Here is a 24,046-nt window from a genome sequence, read left to right on the forward strand (position 1 = left end):
AATCCATCCCTGGTCTGTGTGACTTCTTACAGGGAATGGTTGGTGGCAGCTTAGTTAACGTGTGGCAGATCCCAGTAGGTCTGGGTTTGTCACATTGATTGGTGTCCAGCGTGTGGGATACGACTGGTCCAGTTGTCCAGTGGTCCAGCAAAGCCTTGGCAAGTGTGCCCAGAGCAAGGGGGGTCTAGTCAGGGACAATCTGAGGCGCGTAGGTAATCTTCTAGGTGTACCTCACGGGGGGGGTGCGCTAGTGGAAGAACGTGCCAACTGGGAGACTAGATTAGAGTGCTCTGAGGCAGCCTGTTTTGGCGGGAAAAAGCTGAGGCAAAACTGTGTAGTAGCAGTGATTTAGCCTGCCTGCTGAGAGGCCTAGCAGAGGGGGGTAGGCTCTGGCTCGCAACTGTTGCAAGTTAAGTGCTGAAGAACAGCAGCAAGCTATAGAAAGCTGGTTCTGAGGCAAAAGAGAAAAAAAGTGGTCGTTTTATTTTGAGGCTTGACTTTTTAAAGCAGCCTGTTCTGAGGGGGGATTATGCCCCTGACTCGAAGCCAAGGGGCAGAAATGGGTGAAGTGAAAGACCCCCAGGTTGACCAAGGTTCTGAGGATGAATTTGGCTCAGTGCAAGGTGACAGCACAGGAGAGCAGAACCCAGAACTCAGAAAATTGCTCATAGCCCAACAGCATGAACTGAGGGTGAGGGAAATGGAGGAAAGATTAGAGAGAGAAAGAAGGCAATTTGAATTGGAATTGCAGAGAGAGAAAATGGCGTTTGAATTAAAAAAATTGGAACTGATGAACCAGAACAATAATAACAATAGGGATTCTGAGGGAGGCCAACTGTCTAAAGCTGACCTGAAGAAATTCCCTGTGTACCACAAGGGAGATTGTCCTGAGGTGTTCTTTTCCTTAGTGGAAAGAGCGTTTGTGGACTTCTCAGTGAGGGAAACTGAGAAGATGACCATCATGCGATCTTTAATCAGTGGTAGCCTGGCTGAGGTCTATGCCGAGATGCCTGAGGAACTGATGAAAGATTTTGCAGAGTTTAAAAAACTGGTGTTTGCAAGACATGGGATAAATGCGGAGCAGCTGAGACAAAGATTCAGGTCCCTCACAAAAAAACCAGAGCAGACTTTTACCCAAGTGGGGGCCCAATTGGTGAGGCTGCTTGAGAAATGGCTATCGCAGGAGGGGACAGAGACCTTTCAGCAGCTTAAAGATTTGATAGCGCTGGAACAGTTCTATTCAGTCCTGCATGGGGAATTGAAATTCCAGGTGAGGGAAAGGAAACCAAAATCTGTGGCAGAAGCCGCCGAGATTGCAGATTTTATTCACCAGATAAGAAAGCCCTTAGGTGAGGAGAAATCTGTAGGAAAACCCAAAGAAACCTACAGCAAGTACTCTCAGGGACCAGGGAAAAGCCAGCAAGGGGGAGGGGCCCATGGTGAAGGGAAGCCCTCAGACATGAAACCAAGACCTCAGATTTTGGAGGGAAAACCAAAACAAGATGAGAGAGAATCAAAATACACCAGAAAATGTTATTTCTGTCAGGGAAAGGGCCATCTAATCTCAGAGTGTGAGAAATTAAAGCAGCTAAAAGGAATTGTGCCTCAGGATTCTAGTGGAACCAAGCCAAAAGCTGTGTTCTGTGTCCAGAGAGAGCAAGGCTCATTGTCACTGAGGGAGCCTGTTGCCATGGCTGCTCAGTCTGGAACGGCTGCATCGGCTGATCAGGCTGAGGAAGGTGGTCCTCTTGTGGAGGTCAAGCGATGCTTGCTCGTGAGAACAGATTCTCAGTTGTTTGAGACAGCAGGGGTGGACGTAGGAATACTTGGCCGTCAGTATCGGGGGCTGCGGGACACTTGTTCTCAGGTGACCCTGTGCCATCCAGATATTATTCCTAGGGAATATATAATCCCAAATGAGAGCATAAAGGTAGCAGGGATTGAGGGGCAGATAATCTCACTCCCAGTCGCGGAGGTACCTGTCAACTTTCAAGGCTGGAGGGGAGTTTGGCGGCTAGCGATTTCATCGACTCTGCCAGCAGCCGTGCTCGTGGGAAATGACCTGGCTGAACATGTGAAACGGGTGCTAGTGATTACACGCTCACAAGCCACCACGGGGACAGTTCAGGGGGGTAATGATGAGCCCGAGACGGAAGCAGAGGGGAGTTCAGAAGCTGTGGTGGAAACCTTAACCACAGACAGCAGATTTGGACAAGAGCAAAAGGCAGACGCCACTCTCCAGAAGTGTTTTGAACAGGTGACTGACGCCCAGCTAACACCTGAAACCCCAGTGAGATTTCTGGAGAAAAAGGGGATTTTATATAGAGAGACCCTGAGGAGTATCTCAAAAGGGGGAGATGGGATCAGAAGTCAGCTGGTGGTACCTGAAAAGTATCGCCCCATGATCTTACAAAGGGGGCACTCTGACATGTTTGCTGCACACTTAGGGGTGAACAAAACACAGCAGAGAATCACACAGAATTTTTACTGGCCTGACATAGGGAAGCAGATCAGGGAGTTCTGTAAACAATGTGATGTGTGTCAAAGGCAGGGGAATAACCGCGACAGGACCAAAGCAAAGTTGTGCCCTTTGCCTGTGATTGACACTCCGTTCAAATGCATAGGGGTGGATATTGTGGGACCTTTGCCCAAGGCCACAAAGAGGGGGAACAGGTTCATTCTCACCATTGTGGACCATGCCACGAGGTACCCTGAAGCCATACCCTTGACTAACATTGAAACTAACACAGTGGCAGATGCCTTGGTGGGGTATATGTCCAGGATGGGATTTGCCTCAGAAATAATCACAGATTTGGGCGCATCGTTCACATCAAAGCTCATGAAACGCTTATGGCAAATCTGTGGAATTAAGCACAAGGAAACCACTGCCTATCATCCTGAAAGTAATGGGTTAACTGAGAAGTTCAATGGGACTCTAATGCGCATGATTAGGGCTTACTTGGCAGAGAATCCAAACAATTGGGACCAGAAGCTGCAATCCCTTTTGTTTGCTTATCGATCAGTGCCACAAGCCAGTACCGGGTTCAGTCCATTTGAACTTTTATTTGGGAGAAGGGTGAAAGGGCCCCTTGATTTGATCAAACAAAATTGGGAGCAGATCACCCAGGATGACCCACAAGACGTTGTGACATACATAGACACCTTGATGAATGACCTAAAGAGGAATCTAGAGCTGGCAGCAGAAAACCTGCAAGCTCAAAAGGTCAGAAAGAAAGCTTGGGATGACCAGGAAGGCAGGGAGAGGCACTTTAACCCAGGGGAGGGAGTGCTTTGGCCCAGGCCCTGCAAAGAGAGCAAACTGCAGCTGGGTATCCCAGAAACAAAATACTTGGGTCACATGGTAGGGGGAGGAGTGATAAAACCCCTGGAGGCCAAAATAGAAGCTGTTCGTGATTGGCCCAGACCCAACACCAAGAAAAAAGTCAAATCATTTCTTGGGTTGGTGGGCTACTACAGAAAGTTCATCCCGAGGTTTAGCGAGATTGCGGCTCCGCTGACCGATCTGACGAGGAAGAAGGCTGATGACCGCATCCCGTGGACCAGCGACTGTGAGGCGGCGTTCCAGAGGTTGAAGGAGGCGCTCATCCAGTATCCAGGGCTGTGTGCTCCAGACTTCGACCGGGAGTTCATCATCTACACCGATGCTTCTAACAGCGGGGTAGGAGCAGTTCTTTGCCAGGAGGATGAAAATGGTGACCAGCATCCAGTGTCCTACCTGAGTAGGAAACTTCAAAAAGGTGAGAGACATTTGGCAACCGTGGAGAAGGAGTGTTTGGCCATAGTCTACGCGATCCAGAAGGCCAAGCCTTACATCTGGGGAAGACATTTTATTCTGTGCACTGACCATTCACCACTGCAATGGTTAAAGACAATGAAAACCCACAATAGCAAACTTATGAGGTGGGCTTTAAACCTACAGGACTATGACTTTGAAGTGAAGGTGGTAAGAGGGTCAGTGAACTGTGTTGCTGACGCCTTGTCAAGAAGACCTGAAGAATGAAGACGGCGAAAGAAACATGGACTATGTATATATTTTGATGACTAAAGGTTAAATGTACCTGTTTTTTGAATTTGGTTTGTATGAATAAAGGTAAATTGATGTAATGTATATGGTAAATGTTTAAATGCCTAATTGCTATGGTTAACTTAGAATGTAAGTATAAGTAAGTATGATATGGTATGTATAACTGTTTTTGTGTGTTTTATCCAGGTTGTTTTTTGGGAAAAAGCACCTTAGCTTTCCCCCTACAAAACAACTTATAAAGAGGGGAGGTGTTACATACAGCACTGATGTTACCTGTCTGTCATGGGTTTGGAGGGAAAGTTCCATCCTATGGGGAGTGGAAGGCGGGACATCAGGAGGAGGGGCTGTACTGTATATAAATGTGAAGCCTGTGTGGAGAAGGGAGACGCTGGGATGTGACGAAGCAGCAGCTGGGAAGAAGAAGCTGGTGTGGGAGTCTGTGTGTCAGACAGGGTACTACTGTGTGTCAGAGTACCAACCTGATAGGTTCAGGTGTCTGTTGGTTAGCCAGAACTGATAGGTTCAGGGTCTGTGCTTCAAGTTAAGGGTTCTGTGTGAACCAAACTGTATGCATGTATGAATGAGAATAAGCCACGTTACTTTATCTTATTCACCTGATCATTTTATTTTCCCTGTGTGTTGTATTTAAATAAACCTTATTCTTTTATTTGTTAAAAATCCATCCCTGGTCTGTGTGACTTCTTACAGGGAATGGTTGGTGGCAGCTTAGTTAACGTGTGGCAGATCCCAGTAGGTCTGGGTTTGTCACAGAAATCATTGCAACTTCCATGATGGTGAGGTCCTCTGGGTTTTGAGGGTTCCAGATCTGCACTTGAAGGACCACCCATGGTGGCACTACTGCCTACAGAGCAGTGAAAGTATCTGGAAACCTTTCATAATTCCGGTTTCCTCCACCCATCAAGATTCTGCCCTGAGGGGATCCTCTCTGACCTGGCTAGTTCTTTAATGCTACCTCCTCGCCAACAACCATTTTATGTTTCTTTCCCAATCAAGGCCCACTTCTTGTTGTCTCCCAGTTTCCTCATGATTGTAATTTCCTGCAAAAGAGTCTTTGTTGCCTGGAAACAAGGCTGACATCTCTTCCCCCCCCCCCCGCAACTGCTGCCAGCCTTAGCTTCAGGGCCGCCTGCGCACATCTGCTAGGCATCCTCAGCCACTTTTTGAAGTACTATACTAATAAGAAACCAGATGGAATGATGCATTAATAAACATTCCCTTTACATGTAGATTGTGGACATCTCTTGAAAAAAACAAAAGAAAAGAAAAGAAAAAAGAAAGGCCACTTCTATGGGATTTCTCAGTACTGATGGGATGTTTGCCAAGGCCAGTAAATACAGACACACTCCAGACCTTACCCATGAAAGGAAAGAAGTGGACACACTTTGCCACCCAGCATAGCCAGGGAGAGTGTTGAGCAGCCAGAAACAGGCAAGCCAAAAATATATGGAAGGCCATATTTTCTCCAACTATGCTCCAGCCTTTTCCAGCTCTCAGGTACAATGTGAATCCACTGACACTTTGAAACAAGGAACAGCTCCTGTACATTAGCTGCACCATTCTCTTGGGCCAGCTGTTTTTTTTAACACTTTCCAGCCACATGGGTGTCCAGGTGATGCATTCTGGTGCATCAGCCTGCCTGCATGGGACCTTCATGCTATGGCTTCTACTAATATCCCCTGTGGGTTAGGTCATGCCTACCATGAAACATATAAGAGATTACCCAGAGTAAAAGTTGTCCCTGGTTCCAAGCTGTCATCTAATCAAGATACTTGATTAACCCAATACACTTCTGCCCCTCAACCCTCTTCCACATGGGGCCATTGCCTCCATCTGCCTCAAGGTAGGGCCTTTCTCACACTCCAGTACTGTTAACTTGGCTAAACTAGGATTCATTGGATGTTTGAGACTGTGATCCTTGTTCTACTTCACTGAAAGGGAGTTTTGTGGTTGCACCTCTTCTCTCCCTTTGGACACTTTCTTGGAGTTGTGACATACTGAGGTCACATGTGCAACCGTGGGAATTTTTCTCTCCATTCCTCTTCCTTGGTCACAGATAGTCTCCGTCTAGTTCTATAATATCTACATTTAAATGAGAATTCTTTAATTTATGTGCACAATCAGTTATCACTTTTTGGGTGAGAGAGGGAGGAAGAGAAACTGCAAAGAGGTACCCAGAATATCTCTATTTCTGTTTTACTTCATAGTCCACACAAGCACAAGCTTGATGACTGCCTGATTTAAAAAATGCATATAATTTTATTTCTGTTGTGGAGAGCTTTATGAATAAGGTTGAAAGAGAAAATTCAGTATTGCAGTGGGGTGGGGGCTTAACTTCTTTATATATTTTTTGTAATTCTAAAGCAAGAATGTATTGAGATGAGTGATATCTAGGCATCTTAAACTATGTGCTAGGAACCTGTCATTATTTATGTATTAACACAATGTTGACATTGTGGCTGGTATCAGTGTGAAAAATATCTGGAAGAAATAGAGGCTTCTAGACTTTAGCTCAAAGTTTTAAAATGAGCAAAGACCAGACAGAGCAAGCTCCACTCAATTACGTAGTGTGAAACTGCTCTTTCAGCTAGTTGATTTAAAAATAAAATATAAAAAAATAGATTCTGAGGAGGCAAGCAGCTGCTTGACAATCCTACCCAATAAGGTGCAGCTTTTTAAAAGATCGGAAAATATTTAAACTATTTAAAAACGAACATTTGAAAGTTAGTAAAAAAAATATTTAAAAATACTTTGGATGAAATGGGTTTCCAACTGGCCAAATGGGCGTGATGTGATCCTCTCCCCCCGCCCACAAGCACACTGAAAAGATGGTTTGTTGGGGGCAAGCACGAGAAGCAACACAGAAAGACGAACATAGACATAAAAATAGAAGTCCACGTCGACCGGCCATATATGGAATCCTGAAGACTTCAGAGGGATACCCTTTTTGGGCCCACCCCTTTGGCGAAAACAAATCACTACCGCATTACTGCTCTCCCCTGCCTCCAACTTCATGAAAACAGAGCTGCACATACCAAGGCGTACTTTCCAAAGGAGAAGAACAAGCTCTGTTTTAGGGTCGTAGGTGGACACGAATGCCACACGCCACCGTGGCCTCTTTAAAACCATTTTCCAAGTAGATTTCTCTCTTTCAATAACGGGATGGCGGCGGGGGCGGGGAAGCAAAAGATTGCGGTATTGTGCAGCAACAGCAGCTTCTGATGAGTCAAGCTCCCACAGACGCCGGCCTGCCTCTCTCGCTTCCCCGCCCCTCCTCGCCCGCCACACACACACACATACACACACACACACACACACACCCTCCTTTTCTCTCCTCTCCTCCCCCATCCGCCCCTCAATAGATGTCTATTAAAAGCTGCTGACGTTGGAAGCGACGGCCATCTTTGATGAGGGCAGAGCTCCCATTCCATTGAAGAAGGAGACTTGGGGAGCTCCGGAGCGGCTGAGCTGACTTTCTCTCCACGGCAGCCGCACGCCCCGGTCTCTCTCGCAACCTTCCGGCCGAGGCAACCGACGCGAACTCTCCTTGCAGCCAAGGTAAGGGAGAACAACGGCGAAAAGCCTCCTGTCTTTCCTCGGGAAAGCCGGATCTCTGTTGCCCAAGGCGTGGAAGAGAGGGAAAGAGATGGCTGGCTGGGTGGAGAGCACTAACCTCCCCATCCATGTTGTTGTTTTTGAAATTGCCAACCAAGAGGAAGAAGGAGAAGAAAACAAGTCTTCCTTTCCTCTGGCTTTCTTAGAACATAGGCTCAGATTTTTATTGCTTAGTAGGCTCCTGACATCTTAGCTGCGGTTGAGTGTGCGGGTGAATGTTGTTTTCCTCTCTGAGGGTAACATGAGCGGTTATTATTATTATTATTATTATTATTATTATTATTATTATTATTATTATTATTATTTTATTTTGCTGGTTTCTCACCCCCCGCCTCTCGTTCATCCTTTCCAACATTTTGGAGCATGGCTGTGTTCTGCTTACCCAGCAAGGTGGCTGGGTCGGAAGCAGTGCGTGTGTGCGTGTGTATCTCGGGGGGGGGAACTGTGGAGGGATGTCTAGTGGCGATTTCTCGCTGCCTCTTGGCCGGCCGTCTTCGACTGCAGATGCCGGTTTCAGCACCCTGGACAGCGTCTGATGGCGCGGCCCCCTTGTCGCAACGGCCGCAGAGATCCATCAGGACAGCCTGCGCAGCTCGAAGCTGGACTGCGGCAGCCAGCTGGGATTCAGCACCTCGGACAGCGGGGCGCCGTCCACCCTGGGACTCCAGTCCGCGTGCCAAAGAGGCGATCCAGGGTGGGCATTGTGGACCGTGCTTGCTTGGTGCAGAGAGAAGCTATGAGAATGCAAACACCGCAAAGTGCGCGGGAGGGGGGGCAGGAAGGGGGGGCGAAACGGGACCGAACTCCCTCTCTTTCTCTACCGAGTCTACTCACACGCACTAACAATGTGTGGCTCGCATTAAAGTAAATACGATTTAGTACTTCGTTCCCGGCTCCTCTTCCCCTCTCGATCAATACTAATCTCCTCCCAGCGGTTGCTCTGTTTACACGCCATCACCTTGCCTCGGGTTGTGCTCGAGTCTCTCCAAACATCCGCATTCACCGCCATCTAGGAAAGAGGGAGCCTTCCCCGACCTCTGTATCGCAGAAGCCTCGGCGTTTTTCTCTTCTCCTTTCCTTTTCCTTCTTTTTCGTTCCCTCCTGTTTCCGGCCCCACCCTTACAAGAAGGAGTGGGTTCTCGTGTTACAGCGAGGAAAGCCTGCTATTAAGTAACTCAGTAATTATAATGTGAAAAGAAAAGTGACGGGGGAAGCGAAAGAAGGGAGCGGGAGACTGTGGTAAGCAAATGTTTTACGTCTTCAAACTGCAATATCAGAATCCTGCTTGTAGCTTCTTCTTCTTTTTTGCTCGGTTTTCAAGACGTTGGGTAAGCCTATGAAGGAGGGAACCCGGAACACTTTTTAATTCCTATGTTTAAATTTTGAATGACCGACGTGGTGGGCTTAAGGATCACACTGTGTGACACTTCTGCCCGAATTTGGGAAGCACGCCTAATCCCCGCGGCCGGTATTTTTCCTGGAGGTCCGCTGGAACAACTTCATTCATCTTTTCGTGACTGATGCCAGCGCCTACTACAGCAACATGTCGGGAGGCCATTCTTAAACAGGATTATGGGCAGCAGCACTGGGAGGGGGGAGCAGTCTTTTGGGAACAGGAGACGGGGGGGGGGAAGAGGGAGGGAGCTCAGAGCTGAATGTATGAAGATAAGCTATCCCACCCTCTCCCCTTGCCCGGAGGGGAGGGAGAGGAGCCGAGCGAAGACTCCCCCGGGGCTCCCACGTACTGCAGATCTCCTGTTAAAGGGCGTGAGTGCCATCTTATGTAACAATCAGCCGGGTGTCTCACGCAGTGGTCGGGCTGCTGCCGGAGCAAATGCGGTTTCCCGATGATCACGGATGCTTGGCTATGGAGGAGGTCGCTTTGCACCAGTGGGAAAGGGGCAGGCTGATGACACGAGGGGAGTTTTCTAGAGAGGCTGTAAAAAGCAAGCAAGCAAACGCAAGGGAAGAACCTGGAGGAGGACATCACGACCGGGAGGTTTATACTTCCTCAAACAGCTCCAGGCCAAACAGCTCTTTGCGTCCATTTGCGTCAAAGGCAAGCCCTACGTGCCCGAGCAGCCCTGATGATTTTCCTGAGAAGTTGTGTCTGTCTCTGTGTGCCTACCCGTGTGGTTGTGTTTCTTGACAAAAGGAGAAAGAGAAGGGGAGAAAGAAGCCCGCAGTGTTTACGGGGGGGGGGGGGACGGGGGGAAGCAGCCTCCTGGGCGCTTCCGCTCCTGGACTGGTATTAAAACTAAGCGACCTGGAGGGGTTGTTGCCCATCTAGCGTCTCCCTGGCTTTCTGTAAGAGGAGCGGCGGGGGTGGGGGGGGCGAGCTCCCAGGTGGTGCCCCGTTCATGGGTCCAGAGGGGAAAGAGAGAGAGAGAGAGGGAGGGAAGCGCCAGTTTATTTGACAGATTAGGAAAGGAGGATGGATTGAGACAAACTCCCCAAGACAAACAAGCGAAAGGCGCCGGAGACCGGCTTGTGCGTCTTTCCGCGGGTCACGTTTTGCTGGCCTCTGCGTCCATCTGCTGCATTAAAGGCTGGAGAGGAGGAGGAGGAGGAAGATGAGGGGAGGACACGCTCACCGGAGAGGAGCGAAGGGAAGCTGCTCAGCTGGGCCAGACCCCCCCCCCTTCTCTCCACACCTTCTTCCCACCCTCGCACACGACCTCCAGTTCGGTTCCCCGATAAGCCTTGAAGTCCCATTCGCAGGGTCCGTCCCCTCTCTCCGTTTTAGGGTTTGCCGGTTAGCTTCTGCTGCTTCCTTCTCTGGATTGATCGTCACGATCAGGTGCGGGGCGGACGTGGGGGGGGGAGAACCTTATGATTCAGGCTTGCGACGGCTGCTTCCCAATCCAGCCGAGGCACACGCAGCAAAATTTTTTTAAAAAGTTAAAAATGTGGGCGACAGATCACCCCACGTGACCACTATAAACACAGCCGATGCGCCTTTAAATCAGATCAGATCAAACCAAATCACATCAAATCCACCCGCCGCGTGTCCATGTCTGTGGGGCTTGGCAGGCCATCTGGCAAAGCAGGTAGGGGGAAGAGACAGGGCGGCGAAGGGCAAGCGGGCCAAGGGTGGCGGGGCGTCTGACGAGGAAAGAGCGCCTTTCTCAGCAGTCTCACGCCGACGGAGTCATCATCATCATGATCTTTGCCACTAGCTCCAGGAGCAAGCAGCAGTGTCCTTCGGCTGCCTCGTGAGTCAAGAGGATAGAGCCCAGCACCATCCGGAGGAACCACGAACAGAGGCGTAGCACCTGCCAGTTAAGAAAGAAAGAAGAGGAAGGGGAGCAGAGGGAGAACCCAGTAAAGCTCTGAGGGGGGGGGGAGGTACGTTTGGGATGGGACAGGCTCTAGACTCATTTAAACGCCCAGTCTCAGAGCTGCTTCCTCTGAACCATCTGTTTCTGAGCATGTGCAGAATGCCTTTCTTGACGGATCACTGGGATTACTCAGGAAACTTCCAGATGTAATTTCCAGGGACTCTTGGGCCCAGGCACCAGGCCAGGGAATCAATCACTTGAGAGGAGTGAATCCGAGGCTGCTAATATTTAAAGAGAGAGAAGTGAGCCAGTAAGGCCAAGGTTAGCAGCATTGCAGACCCGAGGCACCCCCTGCCCCTCACTGAGAAATGGGGAGCATCCCTCTGGGAACAGCAGAAGGAGCCTCTCAGTTTGGACTGGACAACCGCAGAATTCCACAATAGCTCAGGGGACAGCCAAAAGCTGCAGGTGATGATGATTGGATTAAGCTGATGGCTGCTTGCTTTGGCAAAGACTGTGGATCTGCCAAGAGGGTGCTATCCCAATGGTGCAATGACTCGGAGTTCTTCATTCCAAGAAATGAATTGGGGGGGTGGAAAGGGGGGAGGGAGGGAGGGAGGGAGTTCCTGGGAGAAAAGGGGGAATGCGTGGCTGAGAATCCTAAAACCTTAGTCCTGAGAAGATTCCTTTGGTCCATGATGAAAATTAAAGGCTCTCTGGAGTTAAAATAACAACAGTGATAACAAAAACAACAACATATTGTGTTGGCTTCTTCACTCAGTTGTTCTTACACCATTGCCATTGACAGGAGGAAGCCTAAGGGAAACAGTTGAGCGCAGTCATCTCCTAATTCCCCTTGCTCTCTTTGGTGAGCCCACGTTTGGCCCCTAGTGATTATGTCTGAAAGCAGGACTTGTTCTGTATGCACAGAATGCTATTGCTCACCAAAACCACAGCATTTGCGTCTGAAACAATAACAAAAATATGTCTAAGGACTGCGGAAAAGAGCTGTGACATGGCAAAGCCGCACCCCCATACAGTACTAGCAACAATATAGCTGAATACAGTTCTTTACAGCTTTATATCTTTTCACCCATCCTCTCTGTAGCTTCCATTGAAGTCCTGGAACTAATGTCATGGAAATGTATGTAAACACTGAACAGAAACGATATGAAAAGGGAAGAAAAAAACAAGTTCACAGTTGTTGGTTTCAATATCTCTAAAGGATTTCGGTGAAATTGCATTCTACAAAGCTGTGGTATGCTACCAAATCAGAGGACTAGTATATTTTACCTGTCTTGATCTCTCTTAACATCAGCTGCTGTCTAGGAGAGCCTTCCTCGATCGTTTGTCCTTTTGACTTTGATTCCCAGGATGTCTAATTGAGTGTCTGTATTGGCTGGGGCTGATGGGATCTGTAGTCTAAAATATTTGGAGGGCACCAAGTGGTGGAAAGCCTGGTCTAAGGCCTCAGCCAATGTTCTTTATCAGCTGAACTTATCAAGATGCATTTTCTTTAAATCATCAGAGAAAAAAAACTAGAAGCTTTAAGGGCAAGGGAGAAACCATTAGATATGGAATTTAATAGTGTACTTCCAATGATTCCTGGAAAGTTTCAGATGTTTTGATTTGTTCTGCATGGGATGCAGTCTTTTAACGGTCTTTCCTCCCTCAAACTTGTCTTCAGTCCCTAAATAAATACCCATAACCTCTAAATAAAGTCGTGTGAGATGTTTTATTCCTGCCTTTATGCTCAACATAATCTAGATAAGAAAAGCCAGATGAAGCATGCTTAATTCCCAAAATAGTGGCCAACTTTGCCTTGCCACCATGCAAAGCATCCTGAGGAGGAGTGGGTGTGTGGGGAAACAGTTGTCCATACTGTTGCCAGATTTGTGTGGTAACCATTCGTTTTTTGTATGGTGCAGGAAAGGTATTTTAAGTGTTTCCCCTAGATCCGGGTCAGAATGGGATGACAGAGCCATGCCTTGGTACTGCCCCACAGCAAAGAACTTCCACAGCTTTACACTAATAGCTCAAATCTAAACATGTATCTTTGATGAGAAGCCCTCTCTTGTAAGTAGATTGACCTGCTAAGGAATAAATGTCGAGGCAGCTAGAATGCTGCTCATGTAGTGATTTTTAGGTATTAGATATGAATGAATTTAAGCATGTCCTGTTGAATCTCACACAGAAAGGAAGCAAAGACTTAACATGAAAGACACATTCTGTCAGCAGTAGCTCTGTGTGCTAAACCTCTTGTTGGACTGTACCATGGTAGCCTGTGCTGAATACAGAATACATATAAATGAAAACCAAAACAAATAGAACTTTTCAGATGTCCAAAACCAGCATCTGCTAAGGCTAGAGTCTTCTCTCTGGCACACGATTATTTCATTATGTATATTATGTATATCTTACATATCTTCTGGCTGAAAAATTGCTGATTAAATCTGGTAATCTGAGAGGGAAGGATGGGGTAGTCAAAGACTCCACCCCACCTGAAATGGTACAGCTCAGCCATGAACATATATCTCAGAAGGCACAGATTGTGTAGCTCGGCTGTCAGACCCTTCCTTACCCAAGCTGTCAGATTCTGGGCTTTAGGGCTCAGTCTGACAACCTTTTGCTGAGACTTGAGGCAATATGACTGACGTAAATAGGTTTCAGTTAAAGAAAATGTATTCTGTTGTTATTAATTTGCTCTGGTTTGAATCCTGTTCATTTGTTTGAGCAATCATCCTTCCTGGCTAAACATCTCTTGTGTTGATGAAAAATTTTGCCGAACAGTGTTATAGCACTAAGCTATTTGCTTTTCAGTTCACTGGAGTGAGAGGGCAATATACGTATATATCTGGAAATATGAGTCCATCTGTTATTCTAGCTAAACAGAGCTACAGATAGCAGGACTCAACCTTTCAAAGGTTATATAGCTTCTGTGTGGAATATCTGCCATGCTGAAGATTTTTTTTGTTATCTTCCACACTGGGGGTTTATAATCCCCCTAATTAAATCCCATATTATGGCTGAACAAGATGGCATTGTCCCTTGTCACCAAGGTGCCGGACATGCACAGTGGTGGAGGGGTATATTATAACAGGTCGTTCCACAATGTGGTATGAATTCTTCACTCTACAGCTCATGTTTGCTGCAAATGTTGAAAACATTGTGCCACTGATGTATGAGGAGCCGAGCAAAATGCTGTGTCTGTGCATAGGTCAAATATATATATGTTATGTTGCACCCTTGAAAAGGACAGCATTATCATTGTTTTTATACGATGCCTACCTTGTTAGTTATAGATACCGTATCTTTTCCTACCCAGGAGCAGAGGCTGAATGCTAATCCAAGAGAGAGAAAGAACAGGAACCATTTGTCATGAATGATTCTCTGTTCTTTTTGATGACGCGTCTTCATCTGGAATGGGCCAAACTGAATTCATGCTGGCTGCAACCACCAAATGTATTTAGGTCTTCTGCTGGAAATCTTCCAAAATCATGTGTGTTTTGTGTTTTAAAAGAGAGCTCACATTAATAGTGATTGAAATGGAGCTGAGAAGTTATACTATCTATCTATCTATCTATCTATCTATTTATCTATCTATCTATCTATCTATCTATCTATCTATCTATCTATCTATCTATCTATCTATCTATCTATCTATCTATCTATCTATCTATCTATCTATCTATCTATCTATCTATCTATCTATCTATCTATCTATCTATCTATCTATCTATCTATCTATCTATCTATCTATCTATTTATTATTGGTCCAAAACTCTCAAAATTCCCCCAGTTCATTTGGCTCTTGGCTCACTGGCTGGAAAGATCCTGTGGACTGTAGTCCAGAAAAGTAACTCTCCCAAGTCTTTCACTGAACCCGCTTCTCAATATGAAGTCACATTAATGAAACTCAATGGATATATAGCAACTTAAAGGATCCATTTCGTTTCCAGGATCTGTTTACAGTTATAGCCATGAAAATAGAATGGTTGCAAATCTGAGCTTTTTCTCTTGCGTGCTTCATAGATCTGGAGTATATGAAATGTGAGCATTAATTTGAGTAAGTTGAATGCCTTTTCCCCCAGCTCCCAATGTTGTTTTTTTGTTTTTGTTTTTTAAATATTGTGATGATGATGAAAACTGTGATGTTGGTGTTCAGATAGACAGACAGACAGACAGACAGACAGACAGACAGACAGACAGGCAGACAGGCAGGCAGGCAGGCAGACAGACAGACAGACAGACAGACAGACAGACAGACAGACAGACAGATAGATAGATAGATAGATAGATAGATAGATAGATAGATAGATAGATAGATAGATAGATAGATAGATAGATAGATAGATAGATAAAAGATGACTTGCAGCACTCTTGACATGCATAGTTTTAACACAGTTAGTGGATTACAACCCCCAGAATCGCCCAGCTAGCATGGCCATGGTCATACTGTCTGGGTGTTTGTGTGTTTGTATGTTCTGCAGCTTATAGTTTCCAAAAATAACTTTTCCACTGCTAGCTGTAGGTTAAAAGCTGTGTTTCTTATTTAGATATAAGCATATGTGGTTTTTAATGATCTTCACACATAAGAACCTAGTGTCAGCGCTGACTGTTTAAATACAGAAAACTGCTTTCAGCATCTGAAGATTAACCATTCAACCATTAAGAGCAGGGCTGGAAAACATGGAGGCCCTCCAGCTGTGGAGTTTGGTGAATCAGCTCTAGGCTTTAGTTTGACCTTTACAGGAACTATCCAAGATGACCTTTACAGGAACTATCCAAGATGCAGAATCCATTTTGTGGACAGCTCCTGTATATTTCAGACCATCTACAGCAGATTTACTGCCCGCATGGAATTAGAGTGACCAGTCTTCAATGCCTTCCATGTGTGACTGAACCAGGCTGTTGGTTATGCTGAGCAGAGCTTATGGGAGTTGTAGGCCAACTGTTGGAGGGCCACATAATCCCACCCTACTCTACTCCAATGAGACCTGGGAACTGGCCATATTCTGAATGGCAGTAACTTCCCAGTCTCCCTGCAGAGAGCCTTGCGCACACTGTCACCATGGAGCATCATGACCTAAACCTTGTGCATGCATCGTGTGTGTTCTGCCATTGGGCTATGAATGCATTTCTCAGCATAATTACATGCAAAAATGAAGGGGAATAGAAATAAATCTCTCACATTGAAATTGATGTTGTTGGTATCATCTTACAATGTGTGTATGTGAGTCTTTTACTAATATTTTTCAGATGAAACCTTTTTCTCAAGGCATTTTTGGTGGGGGGAATAATAATTCATACTCCTATCATTTTCTCCCTTGGCCAGCTTACTTTGAGCTGTATGACTCAACATTAAATACAGTGATACAGCAGCAGCAGGAGGAGGAATGGCCATTAAGATTGGACTGCTAATAAGTAAAGGAGATAACATTTTATACATGTTTAAGTAATTATAATTTTCCATTTCATATTATATCTTATCTAAAAATTTTCCTACTAGATAATCTGGGTAGTAGAACAATCACTGCCAGAAGCGACACAGAAGAATAGCTGAAATGCATTTTCCTATTCTAGGATGAATAAAAGACTTTTCTTAATATAGAATTTTGGATTTTGCCATTTGGTATTTAATGTCTGCTTTGAAACTTGCTTAAATAGGAATTGTCTGCCAAAGCCACTGAGTGTTATAGTACAACAACCGATTCCTAGGATCACAAAACTTCAGCCTTAATACAAAGTTCCTTTGACTGTCTTTATCTGATCTGTTTGGATTTTGCAGTCATATAGAGATCCATGGAATATACTTTTGTCCTGTGGGTCCTAGAAGCTCCCTACCATCCTTGTTGTGCTCAGAGCAAGGGCAATTCTGGAAACACCCGTAACCCTAGAGATCCTGCATGAACTTGCAGCCATTGTGAGCCATGTCAAGTTGATTCTTTCTTCATCATTACAGGTAGCCTAGGGACATGTGGAGAGATACCCTTTGTCAAAATACCCACGGTACGCTTCCTTTTCCTATTCACCACTTCACTTGGTGTCATTTCTCACTGTTATGACTTTACATGGCCTGTCTTCCACTGGGGAAGCTGCCCACGGGGAGGGGGGCAGCTTTGGGGGCCACTAGTGAACTTCATGCTGGGGTGTAGGCCTCTGCAGGTCCTAGACAATGTTGAATTCTGACACTGGTCCAGCCTGTGAGAGAGCCAGGCAACATAGCCACAGTTGTTGCATTATCATGCTGTCCTCTAACCTCCTTTGCAATGCTGAATTATGGTTGTGTAATTAGGTGGAAAAAGGGATGTGGTGGCACTGTGGGCTAAACCACAGAAGCCTGTGCTGCAGGGTCAGAAGACCAGCAGTCGTAAGATCGAATCCACCCGACAGAGTGAGCTCCCGTCGCTTTGTCTCAGCACCAACCTAGCAGTTCGAAAGCATGTAAATGTGAGTAGATAAATAGGTACCACCTCAGTGGGAAGGTAAAAACGGCGTTCTCTAGTCACACTGGCCGTGTGGCAATGGAAACTGTCTTCAGACAAGCGCTGGCTCTACGGCTTGAAAACGGGATGAGCACCACCCCCTAGAGTCGGACACGACTGGACTAAAAATGTCAAGGGGAACCTTTACCTTACTAATTAGGTGGAGGACCACAGGGCCAAGAGCCATTATGAATTTAACCACAACATTGCACAGGCAGTACATGCTACCTATCCTTTCATACCTCTTTTAACGTACTGAGTGTAATATGATTAAAATATGCCATAGAGTGATGATCTGGTGCTGAGATAGGATAAGTTAATTTTTGAGACTGTAACTTCCAGAATGGTTCCATTAGCATAATTGTGGTTGCTGGGATATTCCGAAGATGGCAGTCCCCAAAAGTAATGCTTCCCATCTCTGATTTGGTGCTGTTACAAACCGGTCTTTTAAGAAACAAGCAAATGATTTTGGGAGTGATGGATTTTTTATGCACGAGTTAGTGCAGAGAAAGCTTGGTAGCCCATTCCTCTTTAAAAACAAGAGCAGCAGGAAAAAGAGAATGGAAAACCCCATTCTCCATTTTGGAAATTCAATGAGAATTCATTTCTTTTAAAGGGACCCACAGATATTGTATTTTATCTTGCACTATAAGAAAATCTTAACATTTGGATAAAAAAATTTTCCTGCATTGCAAGGCAGATTTCTAATCCATTACATATGTTCTCTTTTGTGACAGAAGACAGTTAGGCTTCATGTCCACCTGTTCTCTTTGCTAATATTCACAGTGTTTCCCCCTTTGCTCTACGAGTGCTCTAAGACTGACCTCGGAAATGCTGCCTGTCTATTCAGGCAAAATTACTCCCAATCTGTATGGACACTGAAGAAGCAGAGAACCATTCATTGTCTAGCTGCAAAGACCAGGGAATGGCCTAGGGAAATCACTGATAGGATATCATAGCTGTAGGAAACCAGACCAGGATTCTATCATCCTCCTGAAAGGCATGTACAGACAGGATATACTGCGAACTGTATCTTCATGATGCACACCTTTTATACAAGATATCCATGATAATCCTGAAGGAAAACGCATTCGCCCATGCTGCAGAATATCAGTGAGATTTCAAGCTAATGTTTCTCTAGTCATTGTTTCTCAGCCTGTCTGAGATGTTTAATCTTGCAGTGTGTTGCAGAACAGCACTGAGTGACTGACTAATCAGGGTATAGTGAGAGAGGTGCGTCATCTCAGATTTCTGCTTTCTCTTTGAATTTGTATTCCATGCTGCTTAAGGAGGAGAAGGGAATACGATTATGGGATGCTACATCAGGTCACATGCAACTTAAGAAACATAATGAACTATACTGTGACAAAGAACACTATCTGGATTCCCTGCCCCCCCCCTCCATCTTTCCCGTAATGTGCTACAAAAGATGGAAATGGCCAGTACAGTATTCCCAAGAAAGATTGAGGAAAGGTTGAGGCCAACCTCTGTTCTTTCCAGCCTTTGGGTCCCACATGTTTTTGAAGCACAACTCCCTGATTCTTTGGCCATACTGGCAGAGGCTACTGGAAGCTGAAATTTAGCAATATCTGGAGACATAAGGTTGAGAATTAGGAGCTCAGAGTGACATTACATGGGGCTAAATACAGTATGAGCCCTGATTAGAATAGACTTGCCTCTCGGGGTACCTACTTGACGTTAGAGTAGCAGCACAAGGTGTGGGGGGGGTTGGTTCCTGCTTGGTCTCCTGGGACAAGCAAAGAAGAGAGTTGCTGCTGGGAAAGCATTTTCCTTTGTATGTGTGAAGTATCTTGCACGAAGGATGCTGGCACTGCATTGACTGGATAGCAATTAGTGTCCTGTGTGTAAGAGTTTCTGCAAATCTTATTCGTCTGTTATCGGCCAGAATTGTGTTGGTGTCACATACAGTTTGCATAACTTGCCACTGCTAATTGCAGGTAAGAATGAGGTGCTAGGACAGTGGTTCCCAAACCTTGGTTCACCCAGGTCTTCATGGACTGCAGTTCCAGAAGTCTTCACCACCAGCTGTGCTGGCCGGGATTTCTGGGAGTTGCAGTGCAAGAACGCATGGTTGGGGACCACTATGCCAGAGCATGTCTTGGTCCTGTGCCTGGTCACCCACCTGACATCTCAATCAAGCTTCTTGTCAATGAGCCAGAATTAGTTGTGGCATGGTGCCCAGACTGTCCCGAAATCTGATAGAGTACCAATCATTACAGTTATATTGTGCCTTTGCAATGGTAAGCAATGGTAACTCTCTTCCTCCATCTTCGAAAGTACAGCCCTGCAAAGTAGGTCAGGCTGGGAGAAAGCAGCTTTTTAAAAGCAGGTTGGATAGCTGCCTGTCAGGGATATATTAGCTGTGGATTTCCTGCATTGGCAGGGGGTTGAGCTGGGTGATTCTTGGCACACCTTGCAGCTGTATGGCTTACAATTAACGTAAGTTTAAAATATGCTCCAATTAACCTAATTAAATAATTCAGACAAGTTTTAAGAAATCATATACAAAATGTGCTGCTTATGTATCCCCCTCCCATAGTGCTTAAAACACTCTCTGGATTGTTTAGAATTTAATTATGCAGGCTCAGGCTATACATGGCCTTGCCCTCCCAGCGAGTGGGGTACTCAGTATACAACAATGGAGGGTACCAACAAAGAAGAGGAAAAGAAAATACAGCCCACCCACTTTTTAGCCCTAGATATATCATCACCTGCTTAAACAGGGTATAAAACCCAAAGTTTATTAAGCTCAAAACAGGGTATATTGCTTTCTTCCTCCCTGCTTGATCTTCACTACAAACTTGTGCCTATCCTATAGACTTGGAAAGTGCACAGAGCTGCTGGCCTGGGCTGTGCTCAAATAAAGGGATGCAGATCAAAAACTTGCCCATTTGTTGCCCTTTTGGAAACATCCCAGTTAGACCTTTCTCCTTCTCTGTGCTACCAGTTATCATTTCCTGACCTCCTTGAAATGCTCCACACTTGTAAAGGATAGTGGGAAGTTCAATGGCACCATCAGATGTATTTCTGGCAGAGTTATTCATTGACCTGCAGCCCAAACCACCATGGCATCCTTCAGTCTTGAAAGACTATGGTATCGTGCTCTGTATCGAGGACTTGGAACAGCATCTAGTGCGACTGAGAAGGCCAATTCAAGAGTGACAATCCCTTCCACACTGAAGACAAATCCAGTCTTTCCCCTGTCCAGCTCCCTGATTTTGCTACTTTCGTAACTGCCTCTTTGCCTCAACCTGCTGGACAAGGGTCTCTTCAAATTGGGAGAGGCCATGATGCACCGCCTGCCTCCAGGCTGAACGCTCAGATGTCAATATTTCCCATCTGTTGACCTGCAGCCCAGAGGACCAAGAAAAAGAGAAATAAGAGTTCCTGCTGTGAACGTCATCCATGACATTGCTGCCCTAACAAGAGAAACTAGGGGCATGGGCAGAAGAAGAGATCCTAACCTCCTAAGGTGAAGTTCTGATCAAACCACAAGAATCCATACATTCACCTGGGTGCATGCAGACACACAGTGCTAGGAATTAACTAAGCCTTTCTGAAGAAGGAAAAAAAGGAAAACACAGGCAATCTGCTGCATCTGTGGAAGTGCTTCTCTTCTCACTGAAGCTAAGAAGAAAAAATGGTGAAGTGTAGATATTCATTGACAGGTTTAACCTATGAGTCTCCTTCTCCTTTGGTCCCAGCTCAGCATTTTCTTTACAAGGCGTTGATACTTTTGTTGTTGCTGTTATTGCTTTGTTATGTGCCATCAAGTTGCCTATGACCCATGGTGACCCTACGAACAAGTGACCTCCAAAACATCCTATCATTAACAGTTGTGCACTGCAAACTCAAGGTAGTGACTTTTTATTGAGTATTGTTGTCTCTACCCCCGTTCTTAATGGCATTTCTTTCCTTTTTTTAATCTTAATTTTTTAATCCTGTAAATACCAAATTTAGCACAAAGGATCTTTTGGAGTGATTCTTTGCCCCCTGAGCACCATTGGGCTATTTTCTCTGCCCCATGGTTGCCATAGAGATGCTTAAATAGTACTAATTGGATTAGTAAAGAATTAAAATTGGATATACTGTTATATCTTGCTATTATATATTCAGCCAATTCCTTTCTTTGTAGTTAGTCCAGCCACCTAGTATATGAAGGTAAAACAATTGCCAAACGGCGTTTATGCCAGTGAATTCAATGGTTGCATTTGGTTATCATGCTAAGCTATAGGTTTGAGTTTTTTGTGCTTCCCCAAGTCCTCTTCCAGTGCAGCAGGGAGCACAAGATCAGAAGCTTCTGTTCACATTGTAGATTAAATACAGTTTGGCATCATGTCTGAGTGCTAAACTGTGGTTAAGCTTAACTATCGTTAGTTGAGTCACATCAGCTTTGTAAACTTTGATTTGAAGTGGCCTTGTTTCCACCAACTATAGTTAAGAATTTTTGGATGACAGAGCAGATTGTAGATAGGGAGTTCTTTTGAATTCCACCATATGGCTACATCAAAAGGAAAGAAGAGATCATGTGAGCATTTCCATTTGTATTCTAAAATATCTGTGGAAAATTGATTCTGGTGAGTCAAATAATGATATTTGAGGTCTGCAAAATTTACTCAGAATTCAGTCAAGTAAGCAATGAACACCACCTAAGAAAACCAAGATCATGATAACAGTTAAGAAACAAGATGCCCAAGAATATAAAGGTTCAAAATGAAAATGTAGAGCATGTTAACAATGTAAGTACCTTGGAATTTGTTTGAATGAAGAGTGGAATGATAGCCCAAGAGTAAAAATCAGAACAGAGGTGATCAAAAGCAGCTTCCTGAAGATTACAAATATAATATCTACAGAATTTAAAATTGCCTTTGAAAAGGAACATGGTGTTTTGTAAGATTCTATTGTGTGGCCTGAAATCATGGACTGTAACATAGGTTATTATAAAAAAAAGATGGAAACATTTGAAAAGCGAATTTGTTATGAATGCTAAGAAATTCTTGGACAGATCAGTTTAAGAAGTACTAAAGCAAATGGATAAGGATCAAGAAACCATGAAATACAGAAAGTTAGGATACTTAAGTCAGATAATAAGAAATGAAAGGAATATATTTTAACAGCTGACCTTTCGTGGCAAAATAAATGGGAAGATAAGTGCAAGAATGAGAAGAATGAATTTGCTGAAGGACCTAGGAGATTGACTGCCACATCCATGGTCAAAATGGCCGTGAAGATGTATAATTTCCAGTGAGAAATGAACAACAACAAGAGCAACCTGCTGTCAGTATCGTTCAGTTTGACACTAACTCTTGGCAGTATGTATAAATTGGACAAGAGTACAGTGGTGCCTCGTTAGACAGTTACCCCGCATGACAGTTTTTTCGCTAGACATTGCCTTTTTCATTCGCAAAACCGTGATTCCTATGGGGGAATTTCACTGGACAATGTTTGGTCCCTGCTTCGCCAACCAATTTTCTCTAGACAACGATTTTGACAGCTCCCTCCATGCTCCCAAAATGGGGACTTAAGCTTCACAAGACAGCTATTTAAACAGCTGATCGGCGGTTTGCAAAGCGGCTTTCCTATGGCCGATCTTCGCTAGACAACGATGATTCTTCCTCATTGGAAAGCATTAAACAGGTTTCAATGCATTCTAATGGGGAAATGCTTTTCGCTAGATGATGATTTCGCGAAACAGCGATTTCAGTGGAACAGATTATCATCGTCTAGCGAGGCACCTCTTGTATGTATAAATTGGATTTAAGGAAATAAATATAACAAGTGACAATATTGTAATGTTTTAGGATACAGTGAGAAAAGCATTATGGAATGAGAAGGAGGTGACATCAGAGCCATCAGTCATTGCTCAGTAAGTCCACCAAGGAACAAATGTTTTGATATCAGGATTATTGATATCCTTAGTTATATCTGCCTTATTGCAGGCGTTATTTCCAAGCTTCCTTCAATTATGAACTTCAGGGGCTTCTAAAAGCATCCCTTTTATGAGAGGTGAGGGTTTTCAATTGTAATTGCAACAAACCACCTGAGAACAATAACTTCCAGTGGTCCCCAGGAATGGTGCACTGATGCACTCTTGTTCAAAGCATCAGCACAAAAGGAAAGAAGAAAGAGAGAGGAAAAAAACCCTGCTCTCATGGTCACTGGAAGGAAAGGGAAAGGGAGAATATTTTGAGAAAGGAGGGTCACAGAGAGAGGTAAGGAAATTCTTTTGGCCTGTGAGAAGGGTTGAGAAAAATACCTGAGCTCTCTTGGTCTCCTACACAGAGGTAAATTCTCAATTAATCCAAGAAGAGCTTGGGTGAATTTATCCATCTTGAATGGCCTTGTTTATGCTACAGAACAATAGTTTATTTCTTACATGTCTGCCCCACAAACATATAAAGCTGAAGATACAGGCAGTTCATGCTGTGAGCAGGTAGAAGGCAACCTGCTACCCTCCAAAATTTGAGAGATAATACATCCCCTTTGTCTCTATCACAAGCTGTCCAAAGCAGAGGACATGGTCTAATTTCCATAGCATTGACTCCTATACATGACCACTCCATTCTCCATTGCTTCAGGGA

General features: G+C 45.0%; 1 protein-coding gene across 4 annotated transcripts in view; it reads left to right on the plus strand.

Moving 5' to 3' along the window:
• Positions 1-7,064: 7,064 nt before the first annotated feature.
• Positions 7,065-24,046, plus strand: part of SNAP25 (synaptosome associated protein 25) — a 76,211-nt gene continuing 59,229 nt past the window's right edge. The window contains exon 1 of one of the 4 annotated variants that reach the window (XM_020806845.3): positions 7,065-7,621. The gene's annotated coding sequence lies outside the window, so the exon portion shown is untranslated. Of the gene's footprint in view, positions 7,622-8,378; positions 8,918-24,046 lie in introns of those variants that run through there. The other 3 variants (XM_020806847.3, XM_020806846.3, XM_078389255.1) reach the window with 3 other exon arrangements.

This window comes from Pogona vitticeps, chromosome 1, assembly GCF_051106095.1.
Source record: "Pogona vitticeps strain Pit_001003342236 chromosome 1, PviZW2.1, whole genome shotgun sequence".
Classification (NCBI taxonomy): Eukaryota; Metazoa; Chordata; class Lepidosauria; order Squamata; family Agamidae; genus Pogona; species Pogona vitticeps.